The 13,380-nt window shown below is 39.9% G+C and overlaps 1 protein-coding gene across 2 annotated transcripts in view; it reads left to right on the forward strand.

Annotated features, from left to right (window-relative positions):
* Window positions 1-13,380, forward strand: part of GPR158 (G protein-coupled receptor 158) — a 299,322-nt gene that overhangs the window by 168,433 nt on the left and 117,509 nt on the right. The gene's annotated exons all lie outside the window — the stretch shown is intronic.

Raw genomic sequence — 13,380 nt, forward strand, 5'->3', positions numbered from 1 at the left:
GGTGCTAATAGAATAATGAAATTGGATGCAAACACTAGAGTTCAAGTCCACTTCCACTCTGAAGAGACAATTTGTATATTCCCCAGAGAAGCATGCATTGCCTATAAGTCTCCTTACACAGGCATGTCACCGCCATAAGGAGAAATGTTACCCCTTAGAACCCAATCACGGCACAGATTTTCATGTCTGATTCTGATTCCATCTGTTCAGTTGTGTCTAACCGGTGGATACTCTTTCTGCCGTTTCTCGCCATGTTTTTCCATGTTTACTACATCCTAATACATATGGTTGATTATTGGCGGTCAGTTGTTGGTTCCTTGATTGATGATTGAGATATTCAACAATTGTTTTGTGGATATTTACAGCTTGAGGTCAATAATAGAAATCATTAAGAATTTTTAGTAACCAGGGACTGGTATGTTCTCCAGCGAGCTGTTAATGTGGAAAAAGTGTCTGTTTCAAAAATTAGACAGAGATTTGGATTATGTAACTTATACTTAAGTAACAAAGTGAAAATTATGTCCAAGCTTATAAAAGTTATTTCATGTATTTGGTTATTTACTAAATGAATGATGATTATTGATATAAAAATTCCATGAAAAATAATACAAAGGAGATGATGCTCATTGCCGACAAGGATCAGCTGCTCCGGTAAGTCTGTAGGCTTATTATTATAGGATCGCTGCTTGTGATGTAGATAAAAGTGACAGCTAAGCTTGCATTTTCTTCTTCACATAATTAACTGAGACTTTTGCCCTTGTCCAGACACCAGACTAGTTTAATGAGAACCTGTCGGGAGCTTTTGAGTAACCTAATTAAATTGTCAGGTAGAATAGTGATACAGGAAAGATATACATCTTTGTACCGTAAAAGGTATCAACCACTGAGGATTCTCAATTCTAAATATTTTTCTAGGTAGAATAGTGAAGTTAAACCATACCTTCCTGGTCACAATATCAATAGGATACTCCATCGCCTGGAAAATCAACTTCATCTGTATGTCAATGAGGTTGTATGTTCACTGACGGCGGTCTAATTCCTCACCTAGCACCACCCCCATCTGTTCAGTGCCTCTATGTTTTCAGCATCGCTGAAAGGTATTGGTGCCAGGCAGTGAAATTGCAGAGGATTGGTGCACTTGTCTCGAATCAGCCTACCCTCAGTGAAGAGTGCTGTAATGCTAGTCACACTTTCTTGACAAGCTGTGAGGCAGGATAGTCAAATGATCCAGGGTTAGGTACCAAGAAAGCGTGCAAAAGCTAAAGGGAGGAGAGGAGATTAAGGCAAAGTCTGGTCAAGGTCCGAGGTCACAATACAAGGAGAATAGCGGATCACAGCAAAGGGGTTGAGCAAGTGGATAGTCAGAAATAGGTCAAAAGTCAGGCAGCAATAGATCAGGCAAACATCACGACCAGCAGAGATCTGATCTGAGACCCCAGGTAAGTAGATAGGAATTAATTAGAAACAGGAATTACCTGCAATAAGCCCAGCACCCCCCACTCTCCGATTTGATGGCTGAGCTGTTAAAGTACCAACAGCTAGGCACATGCCTGCGCCAGATTGGATGACTGAGCTGTCTTTCAACACACTGACAGCTCAGCACACCCCTGCATCCGATTGGATAACTGAGCTAGCACTCACTGTGCCTAAGACACACTGATTGAGGAATCATGACAAGTGCAAGATGATGGTGGTAGCCTTTGTGGACAACTGGGAGGAGTAGAATCATTTTGTGTGCAAAGCTGCAGAACATTTTGGCACAAAGTAAATAAATGGCTGATATTAAAAAGAAATTGAATGTGTCAGACCACAAGGGGGAAGGTAGGATCCTTAACATCTAGAGGAAAAATGGTTTAATGTTAATTATTTACTGTAAGAGCAGTGAGACTATGGATTAATTACTGTAAGAGCAGTGAGACTATGGATTCATTACTGTAAGAGCAGTGAGACTACTGATTCTTTAATGTAAGTACAGTGAGACTATGGATTCTTCATTATATGAGTAGTGAGACTATGGATTCATTCTTGTATGAGCAGTGAGACTATGGATTCCTTACTGCAAGAGCAGTGACTATGGATTCTTTACTGTATGAGTAGTGAGACTATGGATTCATTCCTGTATGAGCAGTGAGACTATGGATTCTTTACTGTCAGAGCAGTGAGAGCATGGATTCATTCCTGTATGAGCAGTGAGACTATGGATTCTTTGCGGTAAGAGCAGTGAGACTATAGATTCTTTACTGTAATAGCAGTGAAACTATGGATTCTCTATTGTACGAGCAGTGAGACTATGGATTCTCTACTGTACGAGCAGTGAGAATATGGATTCTTTACCATAAGAGCAGTGAGACTATGGATTCATTCCTGTAAGAGCAGTGACACTATGGATTAATTACTGTAAGAGCAGTGAGAGTATGGATTCATTCCTGTATGAGCAGTGAGACTATGGATTCTTTGCTGTAAGAGCAGTGAGACTATAGACTCTTTACTGTAATAGCAGTGAATCTATGGATTCTCTACTGTACGAGCAGTGAGACTATGAATTCTCTACTGTACGAGCAGTGAGAATATGGATTCTTTACCATAAGAGCAGTGAGACTATGGATTCATAACTGTAAGAGCAGTGAGAGTATGGATTCATTCCTGTATGAGCAGTGAGACTATGGATTCTTTACTGCAAGAGCAGTGAGACTATGGATTCTTTGCTGTAAAAGCAGTGAGACTATGGATTCTTTACTGTAAGAGCAGTGAGAGTATGGATTCATTCCTGTATGAGCAGTGAGACTATGGATTCTTTGCTGTAAGAGCAGTGAGACTATAGACTCTTTACTGTAATAGCAGTGAATCTATGGATTCTCTACTGTACGAGCAGTGAGACTATGAATTCTCTACTGTACGAGCAGTGAGAATATGGATTCTTTACCATAAGAGCAGTGAGACTATGGATTCATAACTGTAAGAGCAGTGAGAGTATGGATTCATTCCTGTATGAGCAGTGAGACTATGGATTCTTTACTGCAAGAGCAGTGAGACTATGGATTCTTTGCTGTAAAAGCAGTGAGACTATGGATTCTTTACTGTAAGAGCAGTGAGACTATGGATTAATTACTGTAAGAGCAGTGAGACTGTGGATTATTTACTGTAAGAGCAGTAAGACTATGGATTAATTACTGTATGATCAGTGAGACTATGGATTCTTTACTGTAAGAGCAGTGAGACTATGGATTCTTTACTGTAAGAGCAGTGAGACTATGGATTCTTTACTGTAAGCGTAGTGAGACTATGGATTCTTTACAGTAAGCGCAGTGAGACTATGGATTCTTTACCGTAAGAGCAGTGAGACTATGGATTATTTACTGTAAGAGCAGTGAGACTATGGATTCTTTACTGTAAGAGCAGTGAGACTATGGTTTCTTTACTGTAAGAGCAGTGATACTATGGATTATTTACTGTATGCTCAGTGAGATTATGGAAATATCAGCCACATGATGCTGTAATGGTCGATTCACTAAAAAAGTTCATGAAGGACCTGGATACCTTTCTTGAAAAATATAATATTACCAGATAAGGGTACTTGATTCTGCAATGGGATGTTGATCCTGGGAACTAGTTTGTAGGTGAAGTCGGCAAAGACTTTTTCCCATAATATGGGGCTATTAACATCTACTCCATGGGGTATTTGCCTTCCTCTGGATCAATGTGTTAGGCTATAGGTTGAGCTTGATGGACTTATGTCTACCTTCAACTTTAAAAATTATGGAACTGATGTAAGGCACAAAATCCCTTCAGACAATGTTCTCTAATGCCGGATTTTAGCCCTGGTGTATAATACAGTATAAAAAGAATAAACTATTGAGCTTTCCGAAGGTTAAGGGCTCGGCATCAAAGCCTGACAGCAACAGATGTGACTGTACCTTTAGTAACCAGAGTCGGTGATGATAAATTCGTCCCCGTGCTCTTTAAATGCTCTAGAACTGCCTTCTGACGACACATAGAAGTAGCAGAGAGAAAACAGACCTGAGGGAAAAGTGTTATTTGTGAGATATGGAGCGCAGGAAGGTAATATTTGTAAACATTATTGAATTTGTATGACTCCCTGGCGATTAGACAGAGAGGGTTTAACACAACATTAGATTAATAAGATTGATGACGATCATGGATTGTGGACTTGTTTATTTGCTGGAAAAATATTTTGCTGAAGGAGAATTATATACCCAGTGCACGCTGACTTGTCGGAGGCTATGAATAAAGTTAAAGGGAACCTGTCACCACGTTTTTGGAAGATGGGATAAAAATAGCGTTAAATAGGGGCAGAGGTGGGCGTTACATTAGTGTGTGTGTTATGCGTTTATTACCCACCTAAGTTGCCGAAATAACTTTGCAAAGTCTCCGTTTTCGCCTGTCAATCAGGCTGGTCAGGTCACATGGGCGTGGTGTCTTCACCCAGATTTGGCGTAGTTTTCCGTTGGTGGCGTAGTGGTGTGCGCATGCCCAAAGTCCGGAATCCTCTTCCAGGGGATTTAAAATAGCGCGGTGTTCGTTATTGCATTGGTGATCGGTGGGCGCGGCCATCTTCCTTTGGCCGCGCGTGCGCAGAAGCGGCGCTCTGCTGGCCGCGGCTTCAGGAAAATGGCCGCGGGATGCCGCGCGTGCGCAGATGGATATCGCGGCGGCCATTTTCCTGAAGCCGCGGCCAGCAGAGCGCCGCTTCTGCGCACGCGCGGCCAAAGGAAGATGGCCGCGCCCACCGATCACCAATGCAATAACGAACACCGCGCTATTTTAAATCCCCTGGAAGAGGATTCCGGACTTTGGGCATGCGCACACCACTACGCCACCAACGGAAAACTACGCCAAATCTGGGGGAAGACAACGCCCATGCGACCTGACCAGCCTGATTGACAGGCGAAAACGGAGACTTTGCAAAGTTATTTCGGCAACTTAGGTGGGTAATAAACGCATAACACACACACTAATGTAACGCCCACCTCTGCCCCTATTTAACGCTATTTTTATCCCATCTTCCAAAAACGTGGTGACAGGTTCCCTTTAATGCCACAGTGTACTGTGTACATTGGGCTGTGATTATATATTGCATTGCCAAAGTGATACATATATCTTACTAGTTCATTATTAATATTGTACTGGATGGGAAAAGTTTTTACATTTTTTGAATCTTTACATTTTTTCATGTGAAAAAAATCATTCACGAAATTCTGATAGTAAAAATGCTGAAAATCTGATAAAAAAAACACTTGGTATCAAGTATTAAAGGGAACCTGACAGCGATACATGCTGCCCAATCCACAGATCACCTCCAGAGCGGCTTGGTACCTGGGGGCTATTAAACTATGTTTTTTTTCTCAAATGCCCCTGTATATTGGGCAGCATGTGTCAACTGTCAGGTTCCCTTTATATTCACTTATAACACTATGAGATGTGTAATTAAGTTGTACATGATGTCCTTTAGAGCAGGTAGGCAGTCCCTGTAACATTGTAAAAATAGCTCAACAGACATAATGGCACCATTGTCAATTATTAAATATAATCCAATGTCATATTATTCATCATAGTACACATATAGAGAGAGGACAATATAAGGGACTGATTGTCAAAATTTTATAAAGTTTTTGCCCTGACGAAGGCAATGCCGAAACGCGCGTCGGGGTGGATGCACATTCTGCTGTGCCCCCCTACATATGGTGTCTGTGCTAGGTATGCTTTTCAGAATTTTATTACATATATTTTGTATATCTTTCTATATGTTCAATGCATTAGAGCCTTCTGTGCATACTTTATCTGCACGTGATTACCATACCATTGTGATCCAAATTTTGGGCAGTAGGTCTTAATTTCCTCTGTTCTAATCTAAAGGCTGTTTGCCAAATATAACTAATATACTTTCTTGACCTCCAGCTTGCACATTGCATTCAGCACTCCATACTGCACATACGCACTGTTTGTTTTCTCCCTTTTCATACCTGTTCCTCTATGTGATATCAATAAAGTATTTACATTTTTATATCATTTTGGACTGTTTGATAGTTTTTCTCCTCTTTGGTTAGTCCCTGTAGCATGAAGATATGCCAGGTCCCGCATAGGGAAATACAATCTACAGCTATTTTTCTATTTTGTAAATTAATGGTGGTCATTAGTCATGAGCGAGTGTACTCGTTGCTCGGTTTTCCTGAGCACGCTCGGGTGGTCTCTGAGTATTTGTAACTGCTCGGTGATTTAGTTTTCATCGCAGCAGCTGAATGATTTACAGCTACTAGCCAGGCTGAGTACATGTGGGGGTTGTCTGGTTGCTAGGGAATCCCCACATGTGTTCAAGCAGGCTAGTAGCTGTAAATCAATCAGCTAAGGCGACGAAAACTTAATCTCCGAGCAGTCACAAATACTCGGAGACCACCCGAGCATGCTCAGGAAAACCCGAGCAACGAGTACACTCGCTCATCACTAGTGGTTACAAATAAAATACCTATTGTTATTAACTGAAAATGCCATAATGTAGTATTAATACTGGGGGTCCAGATGACTGTTTAAAAAATTTTGCAAAATGTTTAAAATGTTTCTAATTCAAATCAATTAGTCAATTGCTCACCCTATGACCCCTTGAAGACCTCTTCCTTTTAGCTAGGACACTTGGAGTTTTGCAGCTAAATTTTGGAAAATAACGATACAGTTTACCCTTTAGCCCCAGAAGAAGCCACCATTTGCAAGGTGAAACTTGGGGTGGGGTTACACATTTGGATTCGGCATACTGTTCAATGCATTTGTCTTTACTTACTTTTGTGAGTATAATAAATAACTGTTCACTGCATATCCAATTTAGTGGATCTATACTATATTCCATTTTTACTGGTTAGGTACCTTGTCACCTGGACTTATCCACTTTACTTCATCTGAATCGTGACATTTAAAGAGATACAATCACTACGGATTTTCTATACTTGGAAACCAAGGACTTATCCTTTATCTGTATTAGGTTCTTAGTTCTCTCGCATTTCTGTCCAATGTTTTAGCGTAGTGAGGTTTTTTGAAGCTGTTTTTTTTTTTTTGCAACTTTCATTGAGAGGTCACAAATTAATCAGATGGTTCAATATTTTATTTCCTCCTAAACTACAGTTTGTTAAAAGGACAATGTATTTATTCTAGTTGACCTCCATTTACTGATAATATTTTAAGTGTGATTTTAGTAGGAGAATAAAAAAATATATTATTGCATGAATACTCAAATTAAAGCTCTATTGGTCTTTCTTGGCACTTTTTCGTTAGCATGTATATTGGATATTACTTTTTTTTCTTACTTTACTTGCAATGTTTCAGATTCTACACCTACTTGACCTTCTGGTACTGTATGTGGCTGCCTTTTGCTGATCTTCGGCATAGTATTGTCTATGATTTTGTACTAGGTTTCCCAGCCGTTGCTGAGCACTTAGACCAGTTGCGGTGTAACATGAAGCTTGTGGGCCACAATGTAAATTCTCCAACTGTGTCGCCAATGATCACAGGTCTTTAAAAATGTTGACTTTCTTCCATTGGTCCCGCAAAGGCTCTAGGGCTCCACTCTGACTGCAAACCCTGTTCCCACTATAGCTACACCCTTGTATAAGACCACAAATAAACTCATCGTAAATGGGTCATGTAGGTTCCTACAGTCAGGACCTACTGTATGCATGCAAAGTTTTGCAAATGCCATGTAATTTAAGCTCAGACCACTTGCTTGGTTATTACTTTGGTATTTATTATTTATTTATTTATTTTTTCAAACAAATCTATTCATATCTTTTCATAGAAGTTTTTAATGTCTAATGGGGTCATCCTGTTCAACAACATTGAATTAAAAAGGCACCTAAGGTAAAAAGAAACTCCATTTACCAATAAGCAACTGCTTCCTTTTTTACTTTTCCTGTTTCCTCTGGCGGTCTTTACTTCCTGGTCAATCTTGACCACAGGAAATGGCTACTCAGCCAATCACTGGTCGCAGTGGTGATCCACCTCAGTCAGTGATTGGCCACAACAGTCACATGTTTCTGTGTTGAAAGGATTGCATTGGATAGAAATTGGTTAGAGATCGGTGAGTTGAATATTCTTAAATTACTCTTTTTTGTTAAATATGAAAATGGAAAAACCTGCGTACATGAGAAAAAAAGAAAATATTTAACAGGAAGAAAAAAAAAGTGACGTGAATTCAGCCCTACTTTGGTTTAGTTTCAGCCAAGGTTTGATCCAACTCACTCCAAAGTTCTGTAGCAGGAACAATACTGAAAGCCGTAACAAAAGTCAAAGACTAACGGTAAAGTGGGCCCCTTCTAATCTTGCAAATGCCATTTGATCCTATGTAGCTGAAAAAGGCAAAAAAAACACCATTCGCAGTACATTCTTAATACAGTTTTGTGTCAGGGGCTGTGAAAATGCCCTTTGCGTTTGTAAAGATACTGTTAAAAAAACAATTTTGAAGAATATTTGTACTGTGCATACATTTTCAAACATGAGCAATACAACATACATGCTTCTTTCTGATTAAATTGAATTTTCATTAAAATCCATGAGCTGAAACACATTTTCATTAAATTCCTTATAGCATGACCTTTAGGGTTCCAATGAATGCAATGTGTAATTTTATGGATAGTTGCCTTGTTATGGAGTTATCAATCTCAATTTCTGCTCTCAGCTTAAGATTCTGCCTTATTCTCTTTCTGATCATCTGATAACCTGACCTGTTATTGAAGGATCACTAAAAAGATATTGTAACATAAAAATGCATTGCTGAAATGACTTAAGTGACCATGCATGTGACACGCGGACCATGATTGATACTTTGAAACTGTTTTTATATTTTCAGGAAGACTTGTATCAGGGGCAATATATATACTGTATATATAAATATATATATATATATATATATATATATATATATATATATATATATATACATATATATACAGTACAGAGCAAAAGTTTGGACACACCTTCTCATTTAAAGATTTGAATGTGGAATTATATACTTAACAAAAAAGTGTGAAACAACTGAAATTATGTCTTATATTCTAGGTTCTTCAATGTAGCCACCTTTTGCTTTGATGACTGGTTTGCACACTCTTCTTGATGAGCTTCAAGAGGTAGTCACTGGGAATGGTTTTCACTTCACAGGTGTGCCCTGTCAGGTTTAATAAGTGGGATTTCTTGCCTTATAAATGGGGTTGGGACCATCAGTTGTGTTGTGCAGAAGTCTGGTGGATACACAGCTGATAGTCCTACTGAATAGACTGTTATAATTTGTATTATGGCAAGAAAAAAGCAGCTAAGTAAAGAAAAACAAGTGGCCATCATTACTTTAAGAAATGAAGGTCAGTCAGTCCGAAAAACTGGGAAAACTTTGAAAGTGTCCCCAAGTGCAGTGGCAGAAACCATCAAGCGCTACAAAGAAACTGGCTCACATGAGGACCGCCACAGGAAAGGAAGACCAAGAGTCACCTCTGCTTCTGAGGATACGTTTATCCGAGTCACCAGCCTCAGAAATCGCAAGTTAACAGCAGCTCAGATTAGAGACCAGGTCAATGCCACACAGAGTTCTAGCAGCAGACACATCTCTACAACAACTGTTAAGAGGAGACTTTGTGCAGCAGGCCTTCATGGTAAAATAGCTGCTAGGAAACCACTGCTAAGGACAGACAACAAGCAGAAGAGACTTGTTTGGGCTAATGAACTCAAGGAATGGACATTAGACCAGTGGAAATCTGTGTTTTGGTCTGATGAGTCCAAATTTGAGATCTTTGGTTCCAACCACCGTGTCATTGTGTGACGCAGAAAAGGTGAACAGATGGACTCTACATGCTTGGTTCCCACAGTGAAGCATGGAGGAGGAGGTGTGATGGTGTGGGGGTGCTTTGATGGTGACACTGTTGGGGATACTGAATGAGCATGGCTACCACAGCATCTTGCAGCGGCATGCTATTCCATCCGGTTTGTGTTTAGTTGGACCATCATTTATTTTTCAACAGGACAATGACCCCAAACACACCTCCAGGCTGTGTAAGGGCTATTTGACCAAGAAGGAGAGTGATGGGGTGCTACGCCAGATGACCTGGCCTCCACAGTCACCAGACCAGAACCCAATCGAGATGGTTTGGGGTGAGCTGGACCGCAGAGTGAAGGCAAAAGGGCCAACAAGTGCTAAGCATCTCTGGGAACTCCTTCAAGATTGTTGGAAGACCATTCCTGATGACTACCTCTTGAAGCTCATCAAGAGAATGCCAAGAGTGTGCAAAGCAGTCATCAAAGCAAAAGGTGGCTACTTTGAAGAACCTAGAATATAAGACGTAATTTCAGTTGTTTCACACTTTTTTGTTAAATATATAATTCCACATGTGTTAATTCATAGTTTTGATGCCTTCAGTGTGAATGTACAATTTTTATAGTCATGAAAATATGAAAAAATCTTTAAATGAGAAGGTGTGTCCAAACTTTTGGTCTGTACTGTATATACAGTGGGGGAAATAAGTATATATATATTGCACATGGAAGACCATTTGCATGGCACAAAATATAATTCCCCTTACATTGGATTTTTGTTCTGAAGTAAACATACAGTATCTTGAAAAAGTATTCATACCCTGTGAACTTATACACATTTTTTCACGTTACACACACAAAATTAAATGCATTTTATTGGCTTTTTATTTGAAATACCAACACAAAGTATCAAGTATTTGTGAAATGTAAAGCTGCAAATTGTCTCATCAGAGAGGAAAAGGACTAGAACTCTACTATTGGAAGTACCAATCCTAACAGTCAATATCCCCCCTTTAACGAGCCTAGCCACTGACTTAGGATAAAAGCCAAACCAGAATATCAATTTGCAATTTTTCTATGAAATGATGGTAGTCTTACATTTGAAGCAGTAGTGGATGGTGAGATATGGAGCCTGAAAATCAAAAGTTCAAAACAATGTTACCCTTTTGCTCGTCAGTGTATATTGTTACCATATGAGAAGATATCTGATTATTATACTTCAAACTAATGTTTGCCATTTTATGTGAGCTATAAAACCATTTGGGGGGAATTTAGGAATTTATTTAGACTGACCTTTCATAAGCCAACTTTATAAAGATGCATACAGTATAGCATTTAATGAATCTTTGTCTGTCTGTGAACCAAATTATATCTATTTGATGTGCTATAATTTACACAAATTTCTGTCCTAAATTATAGTAGATCTGTAGGCCTATGGTGGTCCTCACCCTTCCTGTTAGACCCCTCCCAGTTATCATCTAGAGAAGCGCTATTCAGAAAAAGTGCCTCCATAATTTTTCATGCCGCTTGTTTAAGCTGACAGTAAATTCCCTCCTTTATATTTCATGTAAATTTCTAATTATTCCAAAAAATGGAATCCAATTAAATCTATAATTGTCTTTTTAATTCTTTCTATAGTATTGAGGGATGTCCACATGATGCAGAAATCTCCAACACATACATTTAGTTCAGGTTCATTCTGCTTCATGTGCAAGGGTTTGCGCAACCCCTTTTTATAAGACAAAGGAACTGTAAAGATATATGTCAACCAAAACTAAGAGTGCCCATACATAAATAAAGCAAATCGGGCCAGACATGTTGATTTCAAGAGGACCAGCAGAACATCTAATGTGAATAGACTCCTCCTGACGTTCCACCAACAGATGATGTTGAGACAGAGACAGATCGGGCAGTTGATTGTTGTGGATTCTGTTTGTGGGCTCCCTCTGGTGGTTACTGCTGGTACTGGGTGACTTTGGTGGGTTGCGGCCTTTGGTTTCCACCTGTCCATCAGAGGCTGGGTGTTTCCTATTTTACCTGGCCTTTCTGTCATTCCCTTGCCGGCTATCAATGTATTCAGATGTGCTCTGTTTGGTTCCTGCCTACCTGCTCCCAGATCTTTCAGGATAAGCTAAGTGCTGATTTTCAGTTGTTTGGTTTTTTGTCCAGCTTGCTTATTATGTCTCTATGCTAGCTGGTAGCTCTAGTGGACTGAGGTTCTCCCCTTGTGCCATGAGTTGGCACATGGGTTCTTGTAATCTCAGGATGGTTTTTTTTGATTAGGGTTTTTTGCTGACCGCTCAGTCCCCTTTTGTATCTTTCTGCTTTCTAGTTTACAGCGGGCCTCAATTTGCTAAAGCTATATATATCATCTCTATGTGTGTGCCTTCCTCTCATTTCACCGTCAATACATGTGAGGGGGCAACTATATCTTTTGGGGTTCATTCCTCTGGAGGCAAGTGAGGTCTTATTTTCTCTGCAGTACTAGTTAGCTCTTAGGCTGGTGCGTGGCGTCTAGAACCAACGTAGGCACGCTCCCTGGCTATCTCTAGTTGCGTTTGTCAGGCGTAGGGCAGCGGTCAGCCCAGGTTCCATCACCCTAGAGCTCGTCCGTTATTTATTTGTACTTTGCTTGTCCTGTGCTATCCCTAGCCATTGGGGATTCATGACAGTTGATGGTATCATCTTACCTCCCCTTTTTTCTCTATGAGAATACATACACACTTGTCTAAATTGAGCATGCATATGTATCAGTGATCCAGAAGACTTAGCTGTCAGACAAACGAGTGTTCACCCGAAAACTGTTGGATGTGTATGAGCATCTTTACCTTTGATTACTCTCTTCATATAAATTGATTTGTAATCTTTGAGCACTCCCAGCTCCCGGGCATGTGTCTGTCGGGAAGAAAGGTGGTTTGAGAAGGGGTAAAAGCATGTGAATGTGCCTGATTTACAGAGATATCATATAAATTTGAAGAATGTTGCATTTTATAGTTTTACTTTCATTACATTGTTAAATGCCTTTTCCGTGTCTGTTTAAGGTTTTTTCCACAGTAGTGTAACATAAGTGACGTCATAACAATGTGATGGATCCAAATAATAACCAGTGACTGAGTCAATGTGTTTATTGGTCAATGTTAGTTGTGCCCTTTCACAGTTTGGATTTACGCTGAATGATTTTCACCTTCTAAGGAACCCTTGTCTCCCATAAATAGGGTAGTGCAAATATGCCGCCAATCAGCCAATCTTTTGGTTTGCTTAAAAGATCATACTTCTTGGTAATCACATCGTCCTGTGTATGCAGGAGACATTCTGCTGAGAATGATGGCAGACGAAGCACACAGGGCGATTGATTACTGATTGTTCAGTGTGCATCGATGTGATCACCTGTCTAAACAGACAATTTAACAACAGGCAATCATCAAGGAAGTAGCTGATCCGGGGTCTTTTATGGTCATAAATTGGATGGTGTAAACACACCCATAAGCTAGCCATACACGTTAGACGTATGTCGGCTGAACCCACCGATATCAACTGGTTCGCTCGACGATTTAACATGTATGGGGGCACCAGCCAAATGAT

The sequence above is a fragment of the Ranitomeya variabilis genome, chromosome 6 (assembly GCF_051348905.1).
Source record: "Ranitomeya variabilis isolate aRanVar5 chromosome 6, aRanVar5.hap1, whole genome shotgun sequence".
Classification (NCBI taxonomy): Eukaryota; Metazoa; Chordata; class Amphibia; order Anura; family Dendrobatidae; genus Ranitomeya; species Ranitomeya variabilis.